The following is a 14,612-nucleotide window of genomic DNA, read 5'->3' on the forward strand; positions in this document are numbered from 1 at the left end:
AAAAAAAATCCATAATATAATCCCAACCCTCTAATTTGTGGACCATCCAGTTACAAATCCATAATTCAAAGGGTTAGAGTCATCACATGGATAAGAATTTTGGGGTACATCATAATTGGATCAACTGCTCCTCTTTGTTCATCAGTTTTTACAATTCCACCTCTGTCCCGACCAAGTGCGTCCCCTTTTAATTTTTCAGTTAGACTAATCTCAGCCATTAACAGAAAAATAAATTAATGGGTTGATTTGGGCGACCTTTTTTTATATTCGCACTCCAACCTTTATTTTACAATTAAGGACTAGTAATCGTCAAAAGTATATGACTAAGTAACTAACCCAACAAGAAAAATTTTCAATATAGAGAGGAGTGCCAGTACCAAAACAAACCAGCATAAATATCATCGCCATTAGTCAATTGCAAGCAGTAACGACTTTACGGGTCAAAGTTTCATAATTATCTTTTCAGAAGAAGATTATCTTTTCAGAAGCCCATAAAATGACTGATATATCCTTTAATTTTGGGTGGGACAGTGGAGATGTAAAATGACAATTTTGCCCCCACAAAAAGCCCTTGAGGAAAAAAAAAAAACTCCTTTTCATTACAAAAACAGTGATAAAAAAGGTGTTTCAATTAAGAAAGGGAAGTAATATATCCGCCCCTTTTGGTCACCAGGAACACCCCCCGTAAGTGTTTGTGGCAATCAGGGGCATTAAATTCTTCTGACATAAGCACAACAGCCACTTTCAGTCATTGATACACTGACAAGGGGAGTTCCCGGTGATAAAAAAGGGGCGGATATATCATTTCCTTTGAGAAAATATTCTAATGAAAGGAACACTATTATTTAAACATTAGGTGAGAGTGACATATACAGATTGGGGAGCATGGAGGAGAGACATTTTTTTGGGCCCAAACTTACACTGTTTTTTGTCCCATTACAAAGGTCAGGTTTTGTCGGTTGTTGAGCTAGTTTTCTACAATACAAGCTGCTTCTGCCTTATACTATTAACATTAAATTAAAAATTAAAGTAGACCTAACATTCACGTGAACGGTCCAGATGGTGGAGCCCAATAGTCACATGGATACGACAATATCCTGCCCGTCCAATTGGTAGATTGTTTTCCTGCTTAGCATGGACGGTATCCAATGATTCGAGAGAGAGAGAGAGAGAGATTCATTGCTTGTAGCTAGTAAAAATACACACGTATCCATAATGCTTTGTTTGGTTGCTTGTAGATTGCTGGGAGAAATAAGTTAAAGAGAATTAGACAAGAATGGAAGATGGGGAGAATATTAGGAGGGAGATTTGCGAGTAGTGTTTGGTTGCGCGAGGAAATTAGCGGAAGATGTAGGGTGTCATTATCAAAATATAGGTGGAAGAGAGAGAAAAGTAAGAGAGAGAAAGATTAAGACAAGAATTTCTCCTAATTCCCCCAACAAATTTCTCCATTTTGGTGAAAAAAGGGGAGAAGATTATGGAGGGGAACATCTCCGCCACGTAGGCGCCACCTAGGATAAAAACCAATAATGATGTCTAGAAGTTGTCTGGTGGTCAAAGGTGTAAATGACAACCAAACATGCTTTGGGGAGATTTCTGGGAGATCTCATGCATTTGAAACTCCTACAATCCCCCTAAAACAAACAACCAAACAAAGCATAAGGAATTTGGCAGGGACCATCTCAGCAGGCATTTCACGGGCCTAGCCACCGCCGATGAATTAAATGAAGAAGACAAAATCTGTTGAACAGTGGGCCTATGTGGCTGCTCTCTCATGAAACAGTTGGCCGGGAAAATGCCATCTGTGATAGCCCCTAGCAAATCCATATACATAAATAGAGAAAGTTTACAGGAGGGTCAAGATCATGCTAGGTGATTAGTTAGGGGTACAGCCTATTTACGTTTGGGCCCAACTAATGAATGGTTTGGATCATCCTATATAATGGGCCACTATAATTTAAAAAAATATGCACATACAAACAGACACTATACAAAAACTCACATGAGGCTCGACCCGTGATAACCTCAAGTGTGTAAAATGGTGGGCCTCCTCTAATATTGCATAGATCTAAGTAGAGATGTTGGGCCCCACCCTATGGATGGTTTGGTACAGATTTGGGCTCGACCCATGAAAACCTCAAGTGTAAAATGGTGGGCACCACCTCATAAGAAACATGAGGTGTAAGCGGTTTCCCATCCCGTGAGAGGTGTAAAAATGGTGAGCTCCATCCATGGTTGGCTTGCCTATAAATTGCTAGGTCCCACCCCATCATGGCATCGGGCGTAAAATAGTGGGCTCCACCGTAATGCTGAGATTGAAAGAAGGGAAAACGGTGGAGAGAGAGAGAGATTACCAAAATTCCAAAGGAAAAGATTTTCTAATAAAAAAATTCATGGAAAGAAAACAAATGACAATGGAAATAAACATGTTTAGTATGCGATTTGCTAGTGTCAGTCGCAGGAGGCATTTCGCGGATGGCTTGTTGGATGTCAGAGCAGCCACCTCCTGTCGAAAAGTGAGCCTATGCGGCTGCTCTGACATGCAACAGGCCATCAACCAAATGCCTTTTGCGATGGACACTAGTAAATCCGGTTTAGTATATATTATAGCTAGATGGATAGATGTTTGTGGAAAGAGACAACATTTTCATGTTAAATGATCCCACCGTATCATTGTTTGTGGTAAAAAAAATCCTTGAGAGAGAGAGAGGGGAGAAAGATGCCATATTTTCATGTTAAGTGATCGCAGTTTATCATTGTTTGTGGCAAAACCAAATATATAGAGAGAGATAAAGACAGAGACAGAGACAGAGAGTTGTAGACTTGTAGTCCCACTATCAGTAGCAAAATCTCCATGGCCAACATCAAAATCAACACTACGAAATCTAGGAGAAAGAGATATAAGATCAGCTCCCAGAGAAATAGAGAAACCAGTCTAAATTTCGAAACATACCCTCATATATATGGTTTAGATGATATTCTTTTTTGTAACCTCCAAATAATAAAGGTCTATAGGCAGAGAAGTTGGAAAAGTCGACATCTTGTAACTTTTAAAAGGACCATGCGAATGTAGGATACTTTCCCATAAAAAAATGTCCACTTTTTTTCAGCCAACGTGCACATCATTATCCAACTTTCTTTTTTGCCCTTCTGTTTCATGAGAATTTATATCATAGGTGGCCGTGAAAACTCGTGAAGTCTAAAAAAAGTAGCTACGGCCCACTTTTATTGATGATCCAAACCGTTCATCTATTTGGGCACAACGTAAATAGGTTGTGCCCAAAATATCATTTCCATAGGATGATCCTAACCCTCCAATATGTAGAAGATTCCATAAATGATTTTTGGAAATCTCCATATTCAGATCAGTTCAGATCGGAGGGTTAGGATCATCCTATGGAAATGATTTTTGGGGCACAAGCTATTTACGTTGTGCCCAAACAGATGAACGGTTTGGATCATCAAAAGAAGTGGGCCGTACCTACTCTTTTAGACTTCACGCGTTTTTATGGCCACCCATCGTATAAATTCTCCTGTTTCATATATGAGAAAACAGTTCCTACACATATGTGTAGATAAGTTATCTACACACTAGCTTAAAATACATTGGGGGCCACATTATTTGGGTGATCCAAACCATTCATATTTAAGGCCCTCACATAGATAGGGTGTCCACAAAAAATCAGATCCATAAGATCATCCTAACCATTCGAACTGTGGAGGCAAAAAATGGACTAATTTGTGAAGGTTTAAAGACATCAATTTTACATCCACAAATTGTAGGGTTGGGATGATCCTATGGATCTGATTTTTTGTAGACACCCTATCTATGTGAGGGCCTTTAAAATGGATGGCTTGGAACACCCAAACAATATGGGCCCCCACTGTATTTTAAGCTAGTGTGTAGAGAACTCTCTACACATATGTGTAGGAACCGTTTTCTCATAAGAGAAAACCGTTTTCTCTTCATATATTACATGTTTTGTAATTGTATCTTTTACTATCCATGTGTAAGAGGAAAGCTCGGTATATCTATATGGCCTGAAATGTAGAAAGAAAACTATCTTCATTGTACAACCGGTCACATGTATTCCGATAGAGACAGTCTATTATGACTGGTCCCACCGGGACGATCCTAATCTAACAATAGGTGACCCACACGCTAATGTGTGATGGCAATTTGGGACAGATCAATAGGACGTGGGATAGCAAAGCTGCCCCAGCCACATCCTCCTCACTTGGGATCTAACTTCATATCGTTATACATTAAATGCCTTATCGAATATGCACAATATAATACTTTTACTGCACATGTATTGATATGGATATGCTAGGGACTGTTAGGCCTAAAATCGGTAACAGGTTATGGTAGGGCTGGGTGGTCCGGGCTAACGAGCCACGGCTGAATGGCTGGTTGAGTCCTGCGCTGCACAGAGTACAGACAAGAAAGAAAAGGGTCAGAGGACCAACCCGGAGTGATACTCCGGACGGGCGCTTCGACACTCAAGTCAGTATGAGCAGGAGTGTAGAGCAATGTCAGAGCAAAAAGCTTAGAGTTTTGGTTCTCAGATTTTCAGGACCCTCACCTTAGCACAAGTGAAGGCTATTTATAGTGATTCTGAGCCACCTGTCTAGGACAGGTGGTAGTTGTGAGCCAGGTGGTGGCCTCTGTATGGACCAGGTTTCATACCTAAGAAGGGCAGGTGGAGGTCCCTGATTGGTCCAGGTGTCACACCTAGTGGAGACAGGTGTTGGCCTTCCAACGGTCCTTGTGAGGGCCACGTGCCAGAAGCTAATTGGATGCTGAGTTTGGACCCCTCAGTGCTGAGTCCAGATTGCTGAGTCCGGATTGCTGAATCCGGATTCCCTCAGTGCTGAGTCCGGACCCTATCAGTTGCCCCCTGGTTCTTCAAGCCATGAAAGTGGCTAGAAGAAGCAAAGAGAAGGTAAAGACAGCGTCGGGCCGGCCTTAAGACCTCCAGGCAGCTAAGGCCGGGCTCAGACTCAGCTAGGAGAAATAGTGGCTGGACAGGAGACTCCTGGCGCCCTGGCCTGGCCTTGGCGCTTGGCCTGAAGGAGTACGGCCGGGCAGAAGGCATTCGACTATCCAGCACGGCTGAATTTTTGACCAGAGGCCTGGGCGGCCAGGGGTCCTGGACGTCCTTGGTTCAGGAAGTCATGTGGTCCTGCTCGGCTAAGGCTGTGAACGGCCAGTCGGGCAGGTCTTTGCTGGTGAAACCTTTTGTCGCCTAGCGCTTTTGTCGCCTAGCGAGCGCGCCATATCCTGTCCGGACAGCCGGACAGGTCTTTTGTCGCCTAGCGCTTTTGTCGTCTAGCGAACGCGTCATATCCTGTCCGGACAGCCGGACAGGTCTTTGTCCTTTGAATTATCCTGTCCGGACAGCCGGACAGGTCTTTTGTCGCCTAGCGCTTTTGTCGCCTAGCGAACGCGCCATATCCTGTCCGGACAGCCGGACAGGTCTTTGTCTTTCGAATGCACCATATCCTGTCCGGACAGCCGGACAGGTCTTTGTCTTTTGAATTATCCTGTCCGGACAGCCGGACAGGTCTTTTGTCGCCTAGCGCTTTTGTCGCCTAGCGAACGCGCCATATCCTGTCCGGACAGCCGGACAGGTCTTTGTCTTTCGAATGCACCATATCCTGTCCGGACAGCCGGACATGTCTTTGTCTTTTGAATTATCCTGTCCGGACAGCCGGACAGGTCTTTTGTCGCCTAGCGCTTTTGTCGCCTAGCGAACGCGCCATATCCTGTCCGGACAGCCGGACAGGTCTTTGTCTTTCGAATGCACCATATCCTGTCCGGACAGCCGGACAGGTCTTTGTCTTTTGAATTATCCTGTCCGGACAGCCGGACAGGTCTTTTGTCGCCTAGCGCTTTTGTCGCCTAGCGAACGCGCCATATCCTGTCCGGACAGCCGGACAGGTCTTTGTCTTTTGAATTATCCTGTCCGGACAGCCGGACAGGTCTTTTGTCGCCTAGCGCTTTTGTCGCCTAGCGAACGCGCCATATCCTGTCCGGACAGCCGGACAGGTCTTTGTCTTTCGAATGCACCATATCCTGTCCGGACAGCCGGACAGGTCTTTGTCTTTTGAATTATCCTGTCCGGACAGCCGGACAGGTCTTTTGTCGCCTAGCGCTTTTGTCGCCTAGCGAACGCGCCATATCCTGTCCGGACAGCCGGACAGGTCTTTGTCTTTCGAATGCACCATATCCTGTCCGGACAGCCGGACAGGTCTTTGTCTTTTGAATTATCCTGTCCGGACAGCCGGACAGGTCTTTTGTCGCCTAGCGCTTTGGGACCTGTGCCTTGTATTTAATGCAGGCGGCGCATTTAATGCGAGCGGCGCATTTAATGCGGAAGGCGACGTGGCGCACTCCGGCTGGCGGAAATGGGCGGGATTTTTCCCGCTCTTCCCAGCTTCTCTATAAATACAGGAGTTTACTCTTTATTTCTTACTTTTCATCTTTTACTCTCCTCCTCTTCTGTTCGGCTGCTCAAGTTTTCTGCCCGCTTCTGATCAGTGAGCCCGGAGGTCCTCGTCCAACACTCCAGTTCGGTAATCTTTTTTAGCTTTTAGCCTTTCTTTTCTTTTTTTCCTTTTTATGTCTAGCACTAGTTCGGAGACGGACTCCAGTTCAAAGGAGTCCGGTTCGACCAGTACCGCATCGGGGTCCGAGGCATCGGAGAGGGCGGTTCCGGCCTCACCTATAGTGGAGGCCGGTGTTGAGGGCGAAGAGCTAGTGATCATAATAGACGAGGAGAGCGGTGAGGAAATGAGTGTGGACTTAGACACAATCCCGGCCTGTGGGGACGGACCGGACCGGGTAGAAACCAGCGACGATGATGAGGACGTCGAAGCGGCAGTCCCTCAATCGTCGCGCATGCCAGTCGAGGTGATAGCGGAGGCACAGATGGAAGCCAACCCGCAGTATAACATCGGGGCCCTATACGAGGTGAACCATCTGTGGCCGAACAGGCTTCAGATCGTCAGGGACAAATACTGTATTCCTAGCCGGTACATTCTGAGGGCGGCTGTCGAAGGGGATCGGGCCAGCAACGATAGCGCAGACCTCTGCGTGTATGAGGAGGCCTTCCGGGCCGGGCTTAGGCTCCCCTTCCACCCCTTCTTTGCGGATGCACTGAATTACTACGGGCTGGCAGTTACACAGGTCGTCCCGAACTCTTGGAGGACACTGATCGGCTTCTTGTACCTTCTTGAAGTCCGGCTCCGTAGGAACCCCACCGTGCCCGTCTTCAGGATGTGTGCGCACCTGAAGAGGCATAAGGACGGCGGCTGGATCTACATTAGCCAGAGGCCTGAAATGAAAATGATCACTGGGATACCTTCTTCCATTCACACATGGAAGAACAGGTTCTTCTATGTAAAGGACACCGCGCCGGGCTCGCAGTGGCCGTTCTCATTACAATGGAGAACGCCGGACACTCGCCGCCTTAGTAAAAAACCAGCTCTCGAAGACTATGACCATATGACCTTCGCTCTGATCAAAGAAGAGCTCAAGCGAGGTCCAGTTCACTGCTCAGAGTTCGAAGAAGAGGCCGAGCTGGTCGCACTCGGGGTCAGTCGTGCGACGCCGGCACGTACGTAGATACTATAGGATAGCATTTATTTTTCTGAAGTATTTTTCAACTTTCATATTGCTGACTGCGCTCCGTTCTCTTTTGCAGAAATGGTGAAGCAGATGTCCCTTTTGGACAGAATCAAGCAGTCTTCGGGCGCGTCCCCAGCGCAGGAGCAGCCCCAAACAAAGGGCAAGAAGAGGAAGGTGCCGGAGTCGACCCCGCCGATGGTCGCGCTGGCTAAGCCTCTTAAAAGCAGCCGGGCGACGCATAAGCTTGCCCTATCGAGCCGGGCAGACACCACGGGTCAGACCTCCAAGTCCGGAGCGGCGACAGGGTCAAAGCACGGCGGGGCCGTACTGGGTATGCCGGCTACTGCATCAGTTGGAGGCGACAACGTCTTCCGCCCGAACTGGGCCGTGCAGAAAACGGACACCGGCCTGGGGGATACCCGGGTGGCCGCAGAGTTGATGTACAAGGGTGTCCTCGCCCGCGACCGGCTAGCAGTCGAAAAAGAGGTGCCGGAGACCTGCGAAGCGGCAATCAGCTCCGCCCTCTATCAACTCCAGGTCTACTCAAGGGATATGGCCAAGAAGCGATATCTCTTCTCGGAGACGATCACAAGGATCGAGTCCGAAAAGGCCCAGCTCCAGAAGGAGAACGGCGAGCTCAATGAAGCCGTCCAGATCAAAGAGGCCGAGCTCAACAGCTTACAGGACGAACTGCAGAGGGTCAAAAACCAGGCCGTGCAGGATCTCCTGAGTGCGGCTGAGAGGGCTGGAAGGAAGGAAAAGGCGGCCGTGGAGAAGGCCGTGAAGGAAACTGAGGAGAGGAAGGAGGCCCAGCACTTCGACTTAGGCCTCCAGGCCTACAGGGCGGGTTTCCTTCTCTGCTCCGAGCAGGTGAAGAAGATTCACCCCGACATCTCCTTGGACGGGCTAACCGTCCCGTATGCACCTCCAGAGGATGAGGAAGATGAGGAGGAAGACGAACCGGACTCCTCCCGGCCTATTGAGGTGGATGCGGAGGTGACTGTGGCCGCCGTCTCCTCGGCGGAGGGTGGCGAGCTCGCAGCCCTCACTCCCGAAGGGGTCGTCACCGAGGTGGTGGCCGACGAGGAGGCCTGAGCAGCAGCCTTCTTTCTTTTTTTGTTTGCACAGTCGGTAACGCCTATTCTTTGTAAGCCAGCTCGGCGAAGAGAGCAATTTTGTAATACGAATATGAATACTGAATACAAATACATTTTTTGTTCAACTGTCTGTACAGCATTCTTATTTTTTTGTACATATTATTTCTGTGCTGCATCGAGAACCGAGCTGGGAATATTTGAAGGTGGTTTCCACTGCGGGCGTCCTGGCTGGAACTGATCTCCAAGCCACTAGGATGAGCCGGAGTGCACCACTGCTGCTCGTCCTAAGTCTGCGAGAACCGAGCTGGAAGCTAGGCACTCAAACACTTAGGAAATATTTGAAGGTGGTTTCCACTGCGGGCGTCCTGGCTGGAACTGATCTCCAAGCCATTAGGATGAGGCGGAGTGCACCATTGCTGCTCGTCCTAGGTCTGCGAGAACCGAGCTGGAAGCTTGGTACTCAAACACTTAGGAAATATTTTAAGGTGGTTTCCACTGCGGGCGTCCTGGCTGGAACTGATCTCCAAGCCACTAGGATGAGCCGGAGTGCACCACTGCTGCTCGTCCTAGGTCTGCGAGAACCGAGCTGGAAGCTTGGTACTCAAACACTTAGGAAATATTTGAAGGTGGTTTCCACTGCGGGCGTCCTGGCTGGAACTGATCTCCAAGCCATTAGGATGAGCCGGAGTGCACCATTGCTGCTCGTCCTAGGTCTGCGAGAACCGAGCTGGAAGCTTGGTACTCAAACACTTAGGAAATATTTTAAGGTGGTTTCCACTGCGGGCGTCCTGGCTGGAACTGATCTCCAAGCCACTAGGATGAGCCGGAGTGCACCACTGCTGCTCGTCCTAGGTCTGCGAGAACCGAGCTGGAAGCTTGGTACTCAAACACTTAGGAAATATTTGAAGGTGGTTTCCACTGCGGGCGTCCTGGCTGGAACTGATCTCCAAGCCATTAGGATGAGCCGGAGTGCACCATTGCTGCTCGTCCTAGGTCTGCGAGAACCGAGCTGGAAGCTTGGTACTCAAACACTTAGGAAATATTTGAAGGTGGTTTCCACTGCGGGCGTCCTGGCTGGAACTGATCTCCAAGCCACTAGGATGAGCCGGAGTGCACCACTGCTGCTCGTCCTAGGTCTGCGAGAACCGAGCTGGAAGCTTGGTACTCAAACACTTAGGAAATATTTGAAGGTGGTTTCCACTGCGGGCGTCCTGGCTGGAACTGATCTCCAAGCCATTAGGATGAGCCGGAGTGCACCACTGCTGCTCGTCCTAGGTCTGCGAGAACCGAGCTGGAAGCTTGGTACTCAAACACTTAGGAAATATTTGAAGGTGGTTTCCACTGCGGGCGTCCTGGCTGGAACTGATCTCCAAGCCACTAGGATGAGCCGGAGTGCACCACTGCTGCTCTATACTGATGTCTAAATGAGTTACTCAAAGAAAGACAATCATTTGGGAAACTTATTTTATTCATTACAGAATTTGGATGATTACAGCAGTTCTTTACAAGCCTATGAAGGCAAACAAAATTACTGGTAGTAGATCCGAAGATTTCTAGAATTCCAAGCATGTGGCAGCATCTGTTCGTCGAGGGACTCTAACCGATAGCTTCCTGGGCGGATGACTTCCTTGACTCGGTACGGTCCTTCCCAGGTTGGAGAGAGCTTGCCCACGCTTCTTGGATGGGAAACGGAGGCTTTCCTCAGGACTAGGTGGCCTGCACGGAATTCTCTTGGTCGGATCTTGACGTCATGATATCTGGATATTTTCTGTTTATAGGCCGCCGCCCTGATTTGAGATTCCTCTCGGACTTCCTCAAGCAAGTCAAGGTTGGCACGGAGTCCGTCCCCATTGAGCTGCTCACTGAAATGGACGATCCTTGGGGAGGGGACGCCGATGTCAACCGGGATCACTGCTTCTGTTCCGAAGGAGAGATTGAAGGGTGACTCGCCTGTGGCCGTACGCGGAGTGGTCCGATACGCCCAGAGCACATGATACAGTTCGTCTGCCCAACGCCCTGCCTTGCCATCCAGTCTCTTCTTTATCCCCTGCAAGAGGGTCCTGTTCGTCACCTCTGTCTGCCCATTCGTCTGAGGATGTGCCACAGATGTGAATCTCTGCTCTATGTGCAGGTCAGAACAAAACTTTCGGAAGTTCCTCGAGTCGAACTGCTTGCCATTGTCCGTTATGAGGACCCGGGGGATTCCGAACCTGCACACCACTGATTTCCAGAAGAAGTTCTGTACATTCTGTTCAGTGATCTTGGCCAGAGGCTCTGCTTCTACCCATTTGGTGAAATAATCAATGGCGACAACGACGAACTCACGGCCTCCTGAGGCCGGCGGAAAGGGGCCCAGAATATCCATTCCCCATACTGCGAAGGGAAGAGGACTGATGATCGGGGCCATTGGAACGGGTGGCTGGTGGACGGCTGGAGAGAACTTCTGGCACTTCTGTAGACACCCCATTTTGACCGTGCCCTAAACCCTTCCCATTTTGTGCAAAACCCCATCAGATCAATGATCTAGGGTCCCAAACTTAACCCTAGGCTAGCTTTGGGTCCCAGCTAGGTCCCCGCAAAATTTCGTCAAAATCCGAGTACATTTGCCTAGCGAACGAGCAGAGAAAGGACCGTAGTGTAAACCAGAAAAGGGGGGTGAATTATCCTGGAACGGTGCAGAGCAGATTTCGAATAAGACACGATTGGATGGTGCGTCCATCAATTTTTCCGCCAATAGTGCGCCCATCAATATTGGTAGTGTCAATATCACCACCCTGTTTTTATAAAATAAAAAAAATATATATATATATATATATATAATGTGGGACCCGCTTGTGTGGGGCTCACTTGTGTGGGACCCGCTTGTGTGGGGCCCGCTTGTGTGGGGCCCGCTGGTGTGGGACCCGTTTGTGTGGGACCCGTTGATGTGGGATCCGATTATATTCAAAGAAAGAAGAAAGGGGACATCATCATTTTCTTTTGATTTTTAAAATTTGTAAGCAATGATTATGTTTTTTGTTTTCTTTTGGTATCCTATGCATGTAATGATTTTTTATTTTTTTTTTTTTAAAAAAAAAAAAAAAAAAAATTAAGAAAATGGGGGACATGAGGGGGACAACCACTCTCACTTTCTCTCCCCCTCATGATGACTCATGATGGTTTTCTTCTCTCTCGCGAGGAGAAACCAGAAGAGGGAAGAAAAAAAAAAACAACACAGAAAAAAGAAAAAGGAGAGGAAGAAAAGAAAGGAAAAACCAGAGGAAAAAAGAGAAAGAGGAGAGAGAGATCTGCAGAGGGGAGAGAGAGAGAGAGAGAGAGAGAGAGAGAGGAGAGATCTGTAGAGAGAGAGAGAGAGAGAGAGTCTTCTCCTCCGGCAACCCAGCCGGAATCCGGCGAGGCCAAACCCATTTCCGACCGGCCATCCACCGATCACCACCACCATCATCCGACCCTCCATCCACCACAGACCACCACCTCTTCTCCTCCGGCAACCCAACCGGATTCCGGCCACCTTCTCCGACATCCTCCCAACCAACCACCGGAGCTCCACCGGCATCCACATCTCCTCCACCCCACCTCCAGCGGGCCCCACCTCCAGCGGGTCCCACATCAGCGGGTCCCACATCAGCGGGCCCCACACAAGCACGACTCTGTCAACACCTTCCTGGATCTCTTGTGGCGTAAGTTCATTTTTTTTATTTTTTATTTTTTAATTATTCATTCTTTGCACTACATGGGTCCCACAGTGGGTCCCACAACGGGTCCTACAGCGGGTCCCACATCAGTAGGTCCCACAGCGGGTCCCAGCGGGTCCCACAACAGCGGGTCCCACAACGGGTCCCACAACAGTGGGTCCCACAGCAGTGGGTCCCACATTAGCGGGTCCCACATCAGCGGGTCCCACATCAACGGGTCCCACAACAGCGGGTCCCACAACAGCGGGTCCCGCAGCGGGTCCCACAACAGCGGGTCCCACAACAGCGGGTCCCACATCAACGGGTCCCACATCAACGGGTCCCACAGCGGGTCCCAAAGCGGGTCCCACAGAGGGTCCCACATCCGTGGGTCCCACAGCGGGTCCCACATCAACGGGTCCCACAGCGGGTCCCACATCCGTGGGTCCCACAGCGGGTCCCACATCAGCGGGTCCCACATCAGCGGGTCCCACAACGGGTCCCAAAGCGGGTCCCACAGAGGGTCCCACATCCGCGGGTCCCACATCAGCGGGTCCCACAGCGGGTCCCACAACGGGTCCTGCAGCGGGTCCCACAACAGCGGGTCCCACAACAGCGGGTCCCACATCAACGAGTCCTACTATGAATAGTAGTTTTGAATAGTACTTATAAATAGTAATTATGAATAGTAGTTTTGAATAGTACTTATAAATAGTAATTATGAATAGTAGTTTTGAATAGTACCTATAAATAGTAATTATGAATAGTATTTTTGAATAGTAATCTTGTATAGTAATTATAAATAGTAATTATAACAGTCTTCAGCACAGGAGTCAGTCCTTCAGTCAGTCCAGGAGTTTTTCCTATCATCATAGGGGTTAGGATTCTGTCCATCCTCTCATCAAGTCATGATCTTTACCCGCTCCTGCAAGGTATAGGATGCTGTCCAACCCTTGCCGAGTTATTTTCCTGTTCGTTCCCCCGCAAAGCATAGGATGCTATCCAACCTTTGCGGGATTCCAGAAGTCTCCCTACCCGTATGATGATAGGATTTTATTCTCTGGTGTCAAAAAACAATAAAAACATTTCAAAAATACTTGAAAACAACAAAAACATTCCAAAAAACACTTGAAAATTCAAAAACATCTCAAAAACAATTCAAAATCCAAAAACATTTTAAAAATCAAAATTTCAAAAAAAAATCTTGAGTCATGTGCAGAGTAGTTAGGAATTCTGGTCCGAACTACGGATGGCTTGATCCCTAGCTGAGGGGTACGTAGGCAGCTCAGGCGTGCTGCTGGCACCCTGAGTTCAGTCACCATTTTTACACCCTTTCACCATTTTCAGTCACCATTTTTGTAAATATTTCTCACAACTTTCACAATTTTTCATAACTTCAAAACCTCCCAAAAATACAAAAAACTTCAAAACCTTTTCAAAAAGATCTTCCCCTAGAGTTAGGAGTCTGTCCTAGATATTTAGGGTGTTTTAGAGTTAGGAGTCGGTCTTGATTTGTATTGATGTGGTGTGTCCTGTCGTGTGAGTGTCCCTAGAGTTAGGAGGCCTCGAGTCGATCGGTCAGACACTTAGTCGAACCGATGGCTAGACTAGGAAGCATATAGTCAGCCCATGGTTTTCTTTATGTTGCACAGCCTAGATACACATAGGATGTAGGGCCCACCTGCATTAGCTTAAGGCTAAACAACCTGCATTAGTTAGGACATATAGAGAGTCGTAAAAATCACAATCCACTTGAATTTAAGCAATCGCACAAAAAGCTTTAAAAACTAGTCGAGTCTAGTTGATCGAGTCTAGGATAGCAGTCCTAGAGGTTTAGGCATTGTAGTTTAGCATAGGACACCGAACTACGTTGGCTCTGATTCTTCCCGAGGCCGGGATACGTAGTGCAGCTAGGATGGATGGCCATCCTGGTCCGAGTCAAGTCCTGCATTAGAATTTTAGGATTTGTCTTGTTGAGTCGTGTGTTGCGTATTTTGCTGTGTTTTCTTATTTTCATGTACAGATCCTATACCTTTAGCTGTAGCATGCATGTGCTTGTCCACCAGAACTTAGACACCAATTAGGCATGGCACTCATAACCTAGCTATTCTTAGGCGACATATCTTTCATTTCTTTTGTGTGTGCTTCTTATTCATCTCTGAGACATGCATGATTAGCTAGACGTTATCTCGGGGATATCCGTTCCCA

This window comes from Tasmannia lanceolata, unplaced genomic scaffold (genome assembly GCF_043159265.1).
Source record: "Tasmannia lanceolata isolate RefF3 unplaced genomic scaffold, GAP_Taslan_0.1 ptg000037l, whole genome shotgun sequence".
In the NCBI taxonomy this organism is placed as follows: Eukaryota; Viridiplantae; Streptophyta; class Magnoliopsida; order Canellales; family Winteraceae; genus Tasmannia; species Tasmannia lanceolata.